The sequence below is a fragment of the Triticum aestivum genome, chromosome 4B, assembly GCF_018294505.1.
Source record: "Triticum aestivum cultivar Chinese Spring chromosome 4B, IWGSC CS RefSeq v2.1, whole genome shotgun sequence".
In the NCBI taxonomy this organism is placed as follows: domain Eukaryota; kingdom Viridiplantae; phylum Streptophyta; class Magnoliopsida; order Poales; family Poaceae; genus Triticum; species Triticum aestivum.
Genome location: NC_057804.1, coordinates 321,217,203 through 321,232,725, shown reverse-complemented (window position 1 = coordinate 321,232,725; position 15,523 = coordinate 321,217,203).

Here is a 15,523-nt window from a genome sequence, read left to right as displayed (position 1 = left end):
CTCTTCTGCATGATGCAAGATGCTTGGAGATGCTTAAAGATGCTAGTCTTCGTTAGGCTAGGCCTTCCCCTCTACTCTGGCATTCTACAATTCAGTCCACGGATACAAACCTTCCATTTTGATACCAATGCATACCTAGTATAGATCTGATGCTTGCGAGTACTTTGGATGAGTACTCACGGTTGCTTTGCTACCCCTTTCCCCCCTTCTTTCTTCTTTCCAGTTGATGCAACCAGATGGTGGATCCCTAGAGCCAGATGCCACCGACGGATATTACTACATGGAAACCAACGAAGACCAGCAGTAGTAGGAGGTCCCAGGCAGGAGGCCTTGCCTCTTCGATCGTTGATGGTTGTGCTAGCCTTCTAATGGCATCATTGTTTAACTTATGCTTGTACTCAGATATTGTTGCTTCCACTAACTCTTGTGTATTGAGCTATGTATTCGAGCCCTCGAGGCCCCTGGATTGTAATATGAAGCTTGTATTCTTTAATTTGTCTTTGTAGTTGTGTTGTGATATCTTCCCGTGTGTCCGTGATCTTGATCGTACACATTTGTGTGTATGATTAGTGTACAATTGAATCAGGGGCGTCACAAGTTGGTATCAGAGCCGACTGCCTATAGGATCCCCCTTTCCAACTCCTTGGCCGAAGTTGAGTCTAGTCTTTGAAAAACTGATTTACTAACATGGTTGTGCGGCTTACGAGCGCATGTCGCCATTGGGTGGTATTAGGATATTTTACTCCTCGTCTATACTCTGGGACTCTGATCTCTCTTCTATTCGGGTTAAATGATTTTGTTAACTCTAACTCTAGGATCTCGTAAATACTTTCTCCCGGAGAGCCCCCTCACTCCAGATGATTGCTTGGTGCACCAAAAGATTCTGAAGGTACTCTCTGATGTTTTACCGAGTCCCTTGTACCCTTTGCCGTTGCGATCCCTACCACCGATAAATTCTTAGGTGTAACTACCTACATTGTCGTTCATACAGTCATCCCCCATTGATATTATTATTACAAGATACCCTGAATTTCTCCTTATTGTTCCGAGAATACTTTGTGCCTACTACCTTGTAATTCTTTGTCACATGCATACCCCTACGGTAATTCCTCACACCTATCGAGGATTTGCTCATTCCTAGTTGATCAAGTGATTCACAAGATACCCTGAAATACTATTTGATCTTCCGATAACCCTGTCCAACTATTGATCTACAAAACTTGTCTGCTTGCATTATGGATACTTTCCATATGTCTGACAATATGGGTAGTATCCTTTGTCATCGTCATTTTTGAACATTTGTTTCGATATGTTTTTGAATGCTTGCAATCATCCTTCTCAATTGGAATTCTTCCCTTCGGCTCAGGCGTCACTCCTGACATGAGCTAGTGCTCGACAAATCAAACCTTGATTGGTTGTCGATATATGTCTATTCAACTTACTTGTCTTTGATCAAATCCTCCTCTTCTGATCCCCTGATTTGGGAATAACAATTCTGTTACATTTGAGCTTTGAATTGGTGAGTTGTTTCTATAACATGATCTCCTTGCATCCTTTCTTCTTCTGGTTGAGTATTGTTGCTCACATGAGATCCCTTGTGTTCCACTAGATTCTTTGTTGGGTTCTATCTGACAATGTCCTTCAGTAACCTTGTGAACTTTTCCTCGGATACATAATGCCTTTGGTAAATTGTATCCCTCGCTCCTGTCAACCATACTCTGCTTCCGGGCTTGAGTTTTTACTCGTGAAGTTTGTGGTATATGTTCCTAAGATGCCTAGTGGTTTGAATCTATGTCTTCCCTAAATCCGTGTAGACACGTAAGTTATGCGGGTTATACTCTACTAGCTTTTCCTCAGGTAAATTTCAATGCTACAACTTCTAAGAAAGAGAGAAGTGAATGGAAAGTTGTGCATTAGAGAACTGGGAGTCGACCTTGAACCTTTGTGTTCATTCCCATGGACCCGATGTGGAACTTATCATGGAAGCTTCTTGTTATAATGATAACTCCCTTGTGATAAGTTCATGTTGTATCTATATTTGGTCCTTTGCAATCGTGGTTCCGACCATATAGTTCTTCTTTGATCCCATTTCTCAGACAAGTTGAAGTACTTATCCTCTGCAGATCTTTTCACCTATCCAACCTCTATCATGTTCTACCATCGAGTATTACACTCTGTTATCTCGAGAATATGATGGAACTACATAACTTCTTATGAGTTCTTCATCAACTATTATTTCTCGCTGATTCAAATTTTCCACGGGTTCGGAGTTCCTAGACACTCGAGAACACTGATAACTGATTCAAGTCTACGCTTGCCTTTCCATTGTTTTGTTTAATCTTTCTTGCAACCTATCTTATATGACCACTAATAATTCCCTGCTTATTTAAACACCTCGGTGTACAAACTCTATTAGTAAGACCTTGTTACTATTGTTGATGACATTCCGGTAGTCGCCGATGGACGAGAACTTTGCCTATTGGTCCGCCTCATCTTAACGAGCAGGAAAATGGTTCTCTTCGTCCTCGCCCTTGGTACCAACGTTGTTGCCAACATAATTGATAGGCTATACATATCCTCGGACCTGCCTTGCTATCATGACCGTGCAAAATGATTAGCGCCTTCCTGCTGTTAACCCACATGGTGGGCCCATAACCCACAGTTCCACATGATCGAAACCTGACTCTCCTGTACATCTCTATCTTCCAAAATTATTCCTCACACTTGGTTTTGTATGTAATTCGCGAGCCACCTTCTTGTGATTTGTTCTGGTATCAGATGTAATACTTATTCTCGATGCTTGAACCCCTTTCACCCTCTGTTTCAGGCAATGAACGATTGCCTACCCGGTTCAAACTTCTTATTACACCTTCTTACCTTAATCTCGATGACTTTATTAAATTTCAACTCGAGAGATGCCTCTATGCCAAGTTCACTGAGACAGCCCCCAGGTACCTATCTTGTGTTGAGCTCCGTCCTTCTAGAGTCTTTCCCACTTACTTCACCCCTTAAATCTCGGGACGAGATTTTTTGTAGTGGAGGAGAATTGTGACGTCCGGATAATTAAGCTATAGTAAACCCCTGCTAATGGTGCCATGCCATCATATTACTGTTGCTAATCCTCACTTGATCCAAATCACTGTTCATGTTCAAACTCAAATTCAAGTTAAAGTTCAAAATTCAAATTTCTCAAACATGCAAAATAAAATGTTCAAAGTGCGGTGAATAATCCCTGGATATCTGTCATGTTGGAACCAACCTCTTTTGGTTTCCCAAAGCGCCCCCTGAAAATTTATTTAGTGGTCCAGCATCATTTAAAATTGGCCTTTTCAATTTCTAAAAAATGGTTAGACAACTCCTTTTGGGCTCAAACTTTTCATGACTCCTATAAATAATGTGCTTGATTTATGTAACAAGTCTCATATCTAACAAAACTTATTTAGTCTAACAATTAAATAGAAAACAATAGCTAAAATGGAAAACGGTAAACGAAATATAAATAAAAAGAGAAGGGCCTATTCTACTTGGCACTTTGGCCCAACTAGCCAAATGGCCGGCCCAGCCCACCTCCCCTCTCCTTCAACCTACAACAGAGAGACAGGGGATCATGGCACCCATCCGCCGGCCATGTCATGCGTGGCGCCATCCCCGCCTCCCCGATGGCTACAAGGGCACACCAAGCCCCCCTCTCACCCCTGGGCGAACCCTAGCCGCCTCTCCTTCCTCTCCCTCGTGCTGCGGCCTCCTCTGCTCGCCCCGCCCGAGCGACACTGTCGCCATGCCGCCTCCACAAACACGGCCACCGGCCTCCCCAAGACTCGACACCGCGACCAGGAGGACAACCACCGTCGACTTCGTCCATCTCGAGCATCAAATCAAGCGGAGCCGTGCCGAATCGCCGCCATCGAGTTCGTCTTTGACATCCTGCACTGCCTGCCGCCATCATCGATTCGCTCGACCCCGACCGTCCCCGGCCTCCCCAACCACGTCTGCGGCTCCTTGGTGAGTTTCTCCTACAGATTCCCCCTTCCCCCGCCTTGATTTGGTTGTCGTTTGCCGTCGCGAGCTCATCCTAGTTCGTGTGTACACGTACATACGTGCGTGCTTGTTGCTCGCGCTGCTCCGGCTGCCGATGCACACCGTGCGCGGGCGCATCTACGCACGCCAACGCCCGTGGTCATCGTGCCCGCCTGTGTCAACTGCTTCTCTTGCCGCATGCTCTCACTGCTGCTACTCGTGGCCACTACCTTCTGCTTTGCAGCTGCTGGCTGCTGCCGCTGAAGATCTGTTGCTGTTGCCTACTTCCTACTGTTGCTTCCTACTACTGTTGCCACTGATGGCTACTCCTCATGCGGCTGCTGCCTGCACTGCTTCTGCTACTAGCGTCGTGCCGCGCCTAGCTACTGTGGCTGCTCACTACTGCTGCTGCCACTCCTCCCCGCTCTGCTCACCGCTACTCTGCTGGCTGTGCTGTCCAGCGTATTGCTCTTGTCGCCTGCTTGCTGCTGCTGGTACTGCTTGCTTGCCGTTGCTACTACCTCCTGCTGCCGCTACTTAGCTGCTGCTCTAGCCGCTACAAATGTCCATGGCCTTGGCCATGCTATGTGCGTGTGTGTGCACAACCTCACGGCTGGTTGTGCCACCAGGCCGGACCAAAATCAATTAGGGACTAATCCCTCTTTAGTACTACCCACCTCCACTTTGAGTCTATTACATGTGGCCCTCCCTAGGACTTGTCCGGGCAGCAGCGGCGTCGTCGTCGCATTTCTTCCTGAAGATGTTGCTTGGTGCGCGAGGCTTCGGAGTGCTTGGCGGGCGGTGGTTCTTCTCCGGTGGGTGCAGCGGGTGTTGGTCATCTTTGCTTAGTTGAGCTGCCAGCGTCGGCATTTGTTTCTTTTTTCTTTCTCTCCCTTTTTCTTTTGGGCTTGTTTGTGTTGCGGCCCCAGCAAGCTGGTTGTATCGGTTGGACGTTGCTTTATAATCTAAAGCGGGGGGAAACCCTTTTCCGTGATTACACGTGGCCCTCAAGTGCTAAAACAATTCTCTAAAATAAAATGCCAATTTATTACATGTGGTACCCAATGTTAGATTAACCAGGAGGTTAAAATAAATAATATGTTAATTAAAGTGTTTGCCAATGACACCTGGGCCCCAACTGTAGTTTGACCAGTCAACAGTCAAACAGTTGACTGTTTACTGGGTCAACTAGGACCCCCTGAATGCACTATCAGCCTATTTGTATAATCTGTGTACACATGGTGGGGTACCCATAGTGTTTTAATCATTATTTTGAATTAATAATAATTTTAGAATATTGTTTAAAGCTTTGAAAAATAATTTCAAATAAACCGTAAGTCGGATGAAAAAGTTTTATACATGAAAGTTGCTCAAAATTTCGAGACGAATCCGAACGCTGTCCGTTTGCCCGCCACACGTCCTGATCATAGCAAACATTGAACCTTTTCCCTCTGGTTCATCTGTCTGACACACATCCGGAACCGGGAAAACTTTCTCCGGAACCTTTTCCCTCCGGTTTATATAGACACTGGAGGGGGCTAGGGTTACACAGAGTCGGTTATAGAGAAGGAAATCTACACATCCGAATATCCAAGCTTGCCTTCCACGCAAAGGAGAGTCGCATCCGAACACGGGATGAAGTCTTTAATCTTGTATATTCATAGTCCAACAGTCCGGCCAAAGTATATAGTCCGGCTGTCCGAGGACCCCTTAATCCAGGACTCCCTCAAGGAGACCAATGGTTGCCCGCGCGTCTCGATCGGCGGCCATGCCGTTCTCTCCGAGAGAGCACCAGCTCAGGAGGGCCTCCGACCCTGAAAGTGCGTTATATCGACTGGAGGGGGGTGAATAGGTGATTTTTATGAATTCTTCACTGAGGAATTTGCTGGTGAGGAAATTCCTAAATGAAGAACTACTAGCAGCGAAATAAGTACTCACAAGTAAACATAACAGAATACAAGCATAGTCATCATGGCGAGATGAAAACAAACACAGAGTACAAAAAGCGTAAACCCAGGATAACACAAGAAAGAAGACGGATAGACTGAAGAAATTGATCTGAGGACATTGAGAAAGTCTTCAGTCAAAGTCTTCAAACAGATATGAACAGGCACACAACAACAGACATGAGGAAATGAAAGAGTTGAGAAAATAGAACCACTAGGCTTGGAGAAGACAATGATTTGGTAGACCAGTTCCAACTGCTATCTCAGTTGTACATCTGGTTGGAGCGGCTGAGTATTTAAACTCGAGGACACCCAGTCCCGGACACATAGTCCTCACCGTATTCTCCTTGAGCTAAGGTCACATAGACCTCGCCTAATCACTCGTGGTAAGTCTTCAGGTGACTTCCGAACCTTCACAAACTCGGTCACTCGGCGATCCACAATTCCTCTTGGATGCTCTATACCTTGACGCCTAACCGTCTGGAAGAAGCACAGTCTTCAAAGGAAACAAGCGTCGGATCCATGCAGGATCAATCTCTTTAGTGATGCTCAATCACTTTGGGTTTGTAGGTGTTGGGTTTTGGGTTTTTCTCACTTGATGATTTTCACTCAAAGTCCTCGGAGGATGGGATGCTCTCAATTGACAAGTGTCAGTTTCTCTCGGAGCAGCCAACCAGCTAGTGGTTGTAGGGGGCAGCTATTTATAGCCTAGGGAGCAGCCCGACATGATAAGACATAAATGGCCTTGTCTGATATGACCGTTAGGTGGGTAGATATTTTGGGACAGCTGGCGCATAGCACAACAACGGTCAGAATATTTGACTCTCAAATTCCTCAGCACTATCATGTTCCTCACTATGTAGGCAATCCGCACTGACGAATTCCTAACTGCTCATTCAGAACAAATTCCTCAGAGACCAGAAGAACTTCGTCTCTGTCAGTGAAGAATATGACTGAACTGTATGAGATTTCCAATGGCTTCACTCGAAGGGATTGGTAGGTGTAGGATTTTGAGTTGAGCATCACATGGAAATTTTTCCTTAGTATTTCCTCGACCCCCTTTAACAGTACGGTGTTTCCTCGACTCAAGAAATAGAAAATGAAACAACGAAAACAAAAGTCTTCATGCTTCATATTCCTCGAATGAATACCAAGTCTTCAAGGTCACACCAATTTCTTCACTTTGAAAGTCTTCAGAAAGTCTTCAGATATCCAAAGTCTTCAGACGAAGAACTTCATTTTTAGGGGTCGACTTTCTCTGTAAATATCAAACTCCTCAGAGACTTATAGACCTGTGTACACTTACAAACGCATTAGTCCCTTAACCTATAAGTCTTAAATACACCAAAATCACTAAGGGGCACTATATGCACTTACAATCTACCCCTTTTTGGTGATTGATGACAATATAGGTTAAGTTTCCAACGGGGATAAACATGTGAAGTGTAAATACTGATATTGAGGAATTTGATTGCAATATATAGAAGAACTCCCCCCGAAGATGTGCATAGTGAGGAATTTGCTTTTGAAGCAATGCACATTTGAAGAGTATAATCATGGAGATCTCCCTTATCTTGTAATTCATACACGCATTTGATATATAATATGAAGAATTTGAAATGCATAATGAAATATGGTGACTGATGTAATTCAGCATGCATGCATTAACATTAATGAGGAATAAGCATGCAGAAGAACACAACAAAAGTATCAGGTCACCATAGAGTTTAAGATTCAACTCGATCCAGCAAAGTCATCAGAAGAACGAGAGTTATAACCTAGCCAAAAAAAATGCCCATATAAGATAGACCCGCTTGAAGACTAACTCAAATTTCTCCCCCTTTGTCATCGAATGACCAAAAGGGTTGAAACTGAGGACTAACACCCCTAAAGAATATCATGAAGATGGAGGAGCGCCAGCGTTGTCAGGGTCTTGAGTCAATGTAGGGCCTGTTGTAGTGTCGTCCAAGTCTTCATGCTCGTCCGTGGCGTGTGATGAAGAATATGAGCTGGCCACCAAGGAAGGAACCTTGACCCTCTTGAATTTCTTCAGTGGAGGAGCAGACCAGTCAAAGTCTTCCTTGAAGCCCATTTGCTTCAGATCTTCTTCACCATATAGATGTGACAGAATAGCCCAGGTGCGATCAAACACTTCATGGAGGTAGTAGTGGTTTTTCTTCACTGCATTATGTGTGGAAGTTATGTTGTGAAGAATAGAACCAAACTAACGCTTAACCCACTTGTGGTTGCGATCCACCTTCTGGTGAAGACTTATCAACAGTTCATGATCAGTCAACACACGAGGAGTAGTAGCTTGAGGACTTGTATTGGTAGCATTGGCAGCAGTATCATGAGTGGCAGAGTCATCATTGGTGGAGTAAGATGCAGCTTTGCGGAACTAACCATCCAATGGACGAATGCCTTCATCGATCACGGCTGGTGACTTGCCCTTCTCATCAGATGAGGAAATTGTCCGCTTGAGGACTTCAATAGGGGGCAAGTAGCTAAGGTGATTCTGAAAATCAGCCTTGTAGTTGAGTGAAGACCTTGTTCTGAGGAATCTCATGATCCACGACGCGTAAGGCTTCAGCTCAAATGGAGAAAGTGCAACATTCGCCAGAGTCCTCGTGAAGAAATCATGATATTTGATGGGGATGTCATGCATGATGTTGAAAAGCATATTCTTCATCATTCCAATAATTTCTTCATCGGATGAGTCATGGCCTTTGATGGGACTCATGGTCTTCATCAGAATGCGGTAAATTGTCCTTGGCACATAGAGCAATTCCTTCACGAGGAATTTGGTCCTTGGAGCTTGTCCTGGCTTCAGCAGCTTCATGAGCACTTGCATATAGTGATCAATGAGTTCAGGCTCATCATACAGACAATGAGCACCGTCAAGTGGAGGACTAATTGGTAGGGCACGAAGCAATTCAGTGGCTGGTGCCTTGTAATGAGTGTTTTCAGTCATCCAGTCCAACACCCATGAGTTGACATCAGTAACATCGCGTGTGATGTGCAAAGTTGCGTAGAACTGAAGAATAAGTTCTTCATTCCAATCAACAATGTCAGAGCAGAAATTGAGCAAGCCAGCATCATGAATCATGCTGAGGACTTGAGAGAAGCACGGCATGGATTCCATGTCCACATGAGGAATATGCTCATGATCGAAGACTTTGTCCTTGTTGAAGAGCACTAAGGAATAGAAGTTGGCCTGTTTGGCAGTCCAGAAATGCTTCCTTCTAAGACAAGCATTGTCATAGGGGTTGAAGTCAGTGAAGAACATGTGCTCGCCGAAGAAATCATCAGCCTTGAATTTTTGGTTCTTAGAGAAAGGATCGTTTGGCTTGGGCTGAGGAGTGTTAGTCAATTGCAGCACCACCTCAGGAATCGCAATCTCAGGTTTCTCAGGCTAAGGAATTTCAGGCTCTTCAGCAGCTTCAGCCTGGGTTGCCAATTCTTCATTGACAATTTCTTCAGCACTAGTGGCTGGAATTTCTTCATGAACACTTGGGGTTGCATGAGGTTCTTCAGATCCCATTTGCACTTCAGTGGTAGCAGGGGACTGAGGAATAGCTTGAAGGGGAGTGAACATGGAGAGTTGGGATGTTGACTGTCCCAAAATTCATCATTGAGCACAGGAGTGGTACAACCAATGTCCACATCCTCCTCTTCAATTTCTTCAACACCTGCGTCTTCAACAGTAAACTGAGGCAAAGGTGAGGAAATGATTGGGGTTGAAGGGATCTTATCCACTTCAATTTCTTTGTCCAACTGCTCTGAAGAAGCAGCAGAAGGAGTTTCTTCATCAGATTCATCAGGAATCACATAATCTTCACCAAAAGGGACAAGGTCCTTTGATGGTATTGATGAAACTAGAATGGCATCAATTGGATTATCAATCGAACTGATCAGAGTCTTCATCTTCTTTGGAGCTGAAGAATTTGAAGAAGTTGATGCCTTCCTTTTCTTCACAGCTGCACGTTCTGCAGCCTTCGTATTCTTCGCATCTGGTGCAGATGGAAGGATTGGAGTTGGTGTAGGCGCAGGAGGTGTAGAGGTCATTGGTTCATTTTCCTCACGCGCAACTGATGCAGTTGCCCTGACTTGTTCACTTTCTTCAGGCTCACCACTAGTGGATGCCCTGGCAATATCTTCAGCGGCTGGAATGGAGTCATCAGCCCTGGCACTCTCATTTTCTTCAGCAACCTGATTGTCATCAGCGGTGCTGGCATTTTCTTCAGTAGGCTGAGCAGATGCCTGAGCCTGAGTAACTTCAACGTGCACAGGTGGAGCAACACTTGAAGTGAATTTCTTCGTCAGATTGACAAAATGCACCTTGTCGCCCTTCCAATCAGCTTAATAGCGATCAAATTCATCGCTCAATTGTTTGATTTCCACTTTCAAGGCAAGGAGCTGATCAGGAGTGAGAGTGAGGACATTGTCCTTGATGTAGCGATGTTTCTTGTACTGCGCTTTCTTCAGACTTCGGCCTTGTTCAAATTTCCATTTCTCTTCTTCAATGAAGGAAGTGAGGACATGGATTTGACCAGGAGTGAGGTTCATATCCAGCAAAGGCGTGTTGGGGTCCTTGTGCCATAAGTCAATGTAATCAAGGATCAGCTTGGGATCCAACATCAATGGCACATTGCTGCCTTTGGCTCTTCATCATCAGCCTCATCATCATCAGAAGGTACATGGAAGGCGACCTTCTTCTTGTGAGGACTTGGGCGAGTGCCTCGTCCAGCAGTGGACTTTTTCTTCAGTAGAGAGGGACCAACTGAGGAATTTCGAGCAGCAGAGGAGCTTGTAGATGCTCCTGAGGCAATAGAGAAGCCTTGAGTCCTTTGGCACGTGGCAAGATGCACAGGTGCCGAGGATTTTGTCGGAGCAGTTGAAGACTTTGATGGAGGAGCTGAGGACTTTGATGGAGCAGTCTGAGGAATTTGCCGTGAGGGCCTTGAGGAATCTGGCCTTGATGGCATAGCAGAGGAGCTTGGCCGTGAGGGCATTGAAGGTGAAGCACTGGACTTGTGTGCAGGCTTCTTGGGCATAGCCTTCTTGGGCTGACTGGCAGAGGCCTCAGCAGAGGCAGCAGCAGCAATAGAGTCAGCGTTGAATTTCCTCACAGCTTCATTTGCTTGCTTAGCCAGTTTGGCTTGGCGCTTTTCCCATTCGTCAGGATAATCCTCACCGCGCTTGAGGCTAGTGGGATCCGCCAACTGGCCTGGTGCCAATGTAGGTCTTGGGCATGGAGGGTTGAGTGCGAATTTCTTCATGTACTTGGGAGTGACATATCTGTACTCCCTCCATTCTCTTGCCCATCAGCTCTCTATCCTTTGTATGCGCACCTTGCACTGATTTTTGTTCTCCTTACCAAACTTGGCCTCATCAGGTGTGCAATAGCCTGCGTAAATGTCCTCAGGGATCTCAAAAGCAGTCATGACCTCAGGCTTCTTTCCTCCCTTCTGTGGCTTCTTACCATCTGCCATTTTCTTCAGTTGAGGAATTTGAACAATCGAATTCTCTGAAGAAGTATGCAACTTTTCTTCGAGGAACGCTGCAAATGAGTTAAGTTGATGAGAACCTAGTGATTCAGCAGTGGACATTTGTACCTGTGAACAGAGTGTAGTTGCGAGGAATTTGGAGAGGTCATATGCATTCTCAGAGGGTTTTTCAAAAGGAACAAGTTTGAGGAATTTGACTAGATGAGTCTTGAGGAATTTCACTAAGCGTTCTTTGTCTTAGGTTCCAGAGTTGTTTAGATTGAAAATCCACACAATTGAGGAATCTTGAAGAAAATCATAGCTTAGAGAAATGAATCAAGAACAGATGACATGTGAGGTGTTCATGTGTGTGAAGAATTGAAGAATAAACACCTTTGAAGATTTTCAGAAAAACTTGAGAATCAAAGCGAGTAGTTAAAAGTAACTTTTAATTACCTGAAGTGAAGAACATGATGAACTGGGAAGAACAGATGTGAAGTTCGTCAGTTCAGATCTTCCACGCCCTAACTTGGCGGAGGAAGACGGCTACGGCGGCGGCGGAGTGAAGATTTCCGCAGCTGGCGCGAGTACGACGACAACAAGGTCGAGGCAGTGAAGCTCTTACTCACTGGCGATGATGGAGTAGCGGCGGCGCTAGGGTTTGAGAAGCTCGAGCGGGAGAGAGAGGTCGAGCGGAGTAAAGGAAGTGAGGAAGGGGTGAGGGGGTATTTATAGTCGCAGTGAAAAACTGTTCGCCCAAAGATTTAGGACGAACGTGCCCCTGACCCTTCTCATTCGCATGACATGTGTCACCCACATACTGTGAGGTGGCGATCATGTAGGATCGTGGGTGAATAGATAAGTATGTCGTGGGATGCGGAATGGTTTGAGCGGCAAAGTCAGAAATTTAGATAAGATAAGTTAAAAGTTTCGTTCGCAATTTCTTCAGCTGTCAAGGACACAGTGAAGAATTTGAACTATTTTCAAATAGAATGCATATGAGGAATTTGTGAATAGACTGGGTTGAGTTTAGCATAGAGGGGGAAGGGTCCGATCACATTCGCTTAGCAGAAGAAATCAACTTGAAGAAATAACAATAAGTGAATGCTGTAGTGGACTTAAAACTCACATATATATATATATATATATATATATATATATATATATATATATATATATATTCGAATAAAGAACAACACCGGAAAGGATGAAGACAATGCAAAGTTGAAGAATTTGAAAAACTGAGGAATTTCAAAAATGAAGAAAAACTCAAATTGAAGATTTTCAACTTTGGTTGGTGGCGTAAGCCACCGTATAAGAAAGTTGATTTCAGACACCGCGTACAATTGTCGGAGGGCTCTGAGAATCAATTTCTTCATTAATTTCTTCACACTTAGATGGTTAGTCTTCATTGATTGAATAAAAACATTACTTCGTGTGTTGCGCATCTAAGTCATAATGTCAGCATAAGTGTTAGGATGTGTGTCCATTTCAGAGAACATTTGAAGATTCTAGGATATTTAGCTCACACCGCAACTTGCTAAATCTCTTATCATCCAAGGGCTTTGTGAAGATATCGGCCAATTGATCTTCAGTGCTGACGTGGTCGATCGAGATGTCGCCCTTCAACACATGATCACGAAGAAAATGATGACAAATCTGGATGTGCTTGGTCTTCGAGTGCTGAACTGGGTTATGAGCAATCTTGATGGCACTCTCATTGTCACAGTAGAGAGGCACATTCTTCACGTTGACGCCATAGTCCTTGAGTGTTTGCTTCATCCATAGTAGTTGAGCACAGCACGATCCAGCAACAATGTACTCAGCTTCTGCAGTGGAGAGAGATACGCAGTTCTGTTTCTTCGAGGACCAACAGACCAAAGTTCGTCCGAGGAAATGACATGTACCATATGTTGACTTGCGGTCCACGCGATCGCCAGCATAGTCAGAGTCTGAATATCCAATGAGATCAAAAGTGGAGCCCTTGGGATACCATAATCCAAGTGTTGGTGTGTGAGCTAAGTATCGAAGAATATGCTTCACAGCCTTATGGTGTGATTCCTTCGGTGTAGCTTGAAATCGGGCACACATGCAAACACTAAGCGTAATATCCGGCCTAGATGCACATAGGTATAATAAAGATCCAATCATGGAGCGGTATACCTTTTGATCGAAGTATTTGCCATTTTCATCTGTGCATAGATGGCCCTTTGTGGGCATTGGAATTTTGACCCCTTTGCAATCTTGCATGCCGAATTTCCTCAATACGTCCTTGAGGTATTTCTCCTGAGATATGAATATTCCATTGCGCTGTTGACGAATTTGAAGACCTAAGAAGAATTTCAACTCTCCCATCATAGACATTTGATATTCTTCACTCATCATATAGGCAAATTCATCAATATATTGTTGGTCAGTACAACCGAAAATGATATCATCAACATATATTTGGCACACAAATAATTCACCATCATAAGAGTTAGTGAAAAGAGTTGGGTCGAGTGAACCGGGTTTGAAGCCATTCTTCATGAAGAATTCCTGCAAGGTATCATACCATGCCCGAGGGGCTTGCTTGAGGCCATACAGGGCCTTGTTGAGCTTGAAGACTTTACCAGGATTCTTTGGATCTTCAAAACCTGGGGGTTGAGCAACATATACTTCTTCCTCAATCTTACCATTGAGGAATGAACTTTTCACATCCATTTGTTGTAAGATAATATCATGATGGTTAGCATAAGCAAGTAATATGCGAATAGCCTCAAGTCTAGCAACAGGTGCAAAAGTTTCATCGAAGTCAATTCCTTCAACCTGTGTGTAGCCTCGAGCTAGAAGCCGTGCCTTATTCCTCACCACATGGCCATTATCATCTTGCTTGTTGCGGTAGATCCACTTTGTGCCAATAATGTTGTGCTTGCGAGGATTTGGACGTTTGACCAGTTCCCAGACGTTGTTGAGCTCGAACTGATGTAATTCTTCTTGCATAGCTTGAATTCACTCAGGCTCCAGAAATGCTTCATCTACCTTACTGGGCTCTGTGATAGAGACAAACGCAAAGTGCCCAAAAAAGTTAGATAAATGTGAAGCTTTTGAGCGTGTGAGAGGACCTGGTGCTTCAATGTCATCGATGATCTTCTCGATTTGTACTTCATTTGCAATACGAGGATGAGTGGGTTGTCTTCGAGGAATTTGATCCGCATTTTCTTCAGGAGCATTTTCCTCAGCACCATTTTCTTCTGGTGCGCCAGCTCGACATTCATCACGTTCTGGAATGAATTCCTCAGCAGATTCTTCAGTAGGAATGACATCCTTAGTGGCTTTGAACTTGATAGAATCCTCAGGTGCTGGTTCATCTGTCACAAAAGGTAGGTTCTCTCTTTGCGAGCCATTAGTTTCATCGAACCGCACATCTATAGTTTCAACAACCTTGTGAAGAACGTTGTTGAAGACTTTGTAGGTGTGCGAGTCCTTTCCATAACCAAGCATGAAACCCTCATGTGCTTTCGGTGCAAACTTAGAATTGTGATGAGGATCTCTAGTCCAACATTTAGCACCGAAGACTTTGAAGTAACTTACATTGGGTTTCTTGTCGGTGAGGAGTTCATAGGCAGTCTTCTTGAAAAAATTGTGAAGATATACTCTTTTGATGATGTGGCAAGCGGTATCAATTGCATCAATCCAGAACCGACGAGGTGTCTTGTATTCATCAAGCATAGTGCGAGCCATTTCAGCGAGGGTTCTGTTTTTGCGCTCCACGACGCCATTCTGTTGAGGAGTATAAGGAGCAAATAACTCATGAGTAATACCAAGTTCACCAAGATAGTCATCAAGACCGGAATTCTTGAACTCGGTTCCATTGTCACTCCTGGTGTGCTTGATCTTCACACCAAAGTTGGTTGAAGCCCTCGAGGAAAATTGTTTGAAGACTTCCTACACTTCATGTTTGTAAGTAACAATGTGTACCCATGTGTAACAAGAATAATCATCAACAATAACAAAGCCATATAGATATGCATCATTTGTCACAGCAGAATAATGGTTAGGACCGAAAAGATCCATGTGAAGCAATTCAAATGG